This window comes from Echinops telfairi, unplaced genomic scaffold, assembly GCF_000313985.2.
Source record: "Echinops telfairi isolate 266 unplaced genomic scaffold, ASM31398v2 ScPeMD7_7;HRSCAF=31, whole genome shotgun sequence".
Lineage (NCBI taxonomy): Eukaryota > Metazoa > Chordata > Mammalia > Afrosoricida > Tenrecidae > Echinops > Echinops telfairi.
Window position 1 is genome coordinate 3884334 of NW_022103904.1, and position 1370 is coordinate 3885703.

General features: G+C 42.3%; 1 non-coding gene across 1 annotated transcript; it reads right to left on the reverse strand.

The window, feature by feature from the left end:
* Positions 1-432: 432 nt before the first annotated feature.
* LOC115868159 lies at positions 433-539 on the reverse strand. The gene has a single exon (XR_004045446.1). It is a non-coding gene; the product is annotated as a U6 spliceosomal RNA (small nuclear RNA).
* Between the last annotated feature and the right edge of the window lie 831 nt (positions 540-1370).

Consider the following 1370-nt stretch of genomic DNA (forward strand, 5'->3'; position numbering starts at 1 on the left):
AGAGAAAGCACCTGCAAGAGTTGGCAATACCTACTTTATAATGTCGTTCTTTGAATGTCGTCCTTCTTTGGAATGGAAACTATTATCACGTCATCTTTCAGGATGGGATTAGGTTGAGCAAAGATGTTATCCTGTGCTCCACTCTCTCCCTCCCTCTTCATTTGCTCCTGTGTGCGCTGATCAGACACGTCCCTCACCCTGAGCTTCAGCTTCAGTGCTGTCCTCTGAAGTGAATCTTCTGTGGTGAGGGGGGACTGTCTACATAGTTGGGACTGGGGCTGGCCCCTCAGACCTCTCTAGTGGTTCCGGGATTCATGCAGGCATGTTGCATTCATGTCTTGGCACACAAGGTTGAAGTCTGCTCCCTCACTCCCTGTGGAGATATAAACAACACCCTGCTCATGGTGGGTTAGTGCCCTGTTCCCCCCCATAAAACATATGGAACGCTTCACAAATGTACATGTCATTCTTGCACAGGTGCCATGCTAATCTTCTCTGTATCGTTCCAATTTTAGTATGTGTGCTGTCGAAGCAAGCACAAAGCTCTTTCTTGTACACATATTCGTGTCTATGGATTTGTTTCTCTAGTCAACCCAGATGAACTCAGTGACCTACAGGCACGTCTACCTTTGATCATTTGTGTAGCAGCAGTTTCTCCATTGGAAGAAGAAATCTTTTTTAGCATTACATTCAACTATCATGATTTGAGGCCATTGTAGGTCTGAGTTCTCTACCATCTCAATCTTTTAATTACAGGAAACAATGTGCTTTTATACACGAAGACATTTTCACAAAATCTATATTTATTCCCTGGGATGTCTGAGTTGGGAAGGATTTTTCAGTCCTCGTGGCATGATTTGCTCACAAGTACTCATCTTCCCTCCCACTTTCATTAGCCGAATCCACAAATGAATGAACTTTGACTCATTGCTCTCTTCCATTGCCCATTCCCCCCTTTTTTAATGCAAGAAAGAGTAGTATTCCCAAATGACAATAGCATTCACATATTCCCCAACAGGGTCATTATGACTAAGAATTGACCTGGTGGCAGTGGGTTATGGCAGATAAAATGGAATAATCAAAATGACTCCTATAGTGAGGAAAAATAGTCATATAACAGAATGCTCCTTAGAAGTGTTGTGAGCTCACTGTGTTAGACAGGGTTCTCTAGAGGAAAAAAACAGAAATCTAATAATTTTATATACATTTATACAGACAGATAGATATATAACATAAGAAATACCAGTTAATTAAATTATAAAGCAGTACAAATGGCTCAGTGCAACTCACTCCCGTGAGACAGTTGTGAGACACTGGCAGTCCTTCAAGTCTTGAGGGCCACCGGGTAGTCCTCTGTAGAGCAATTTAGG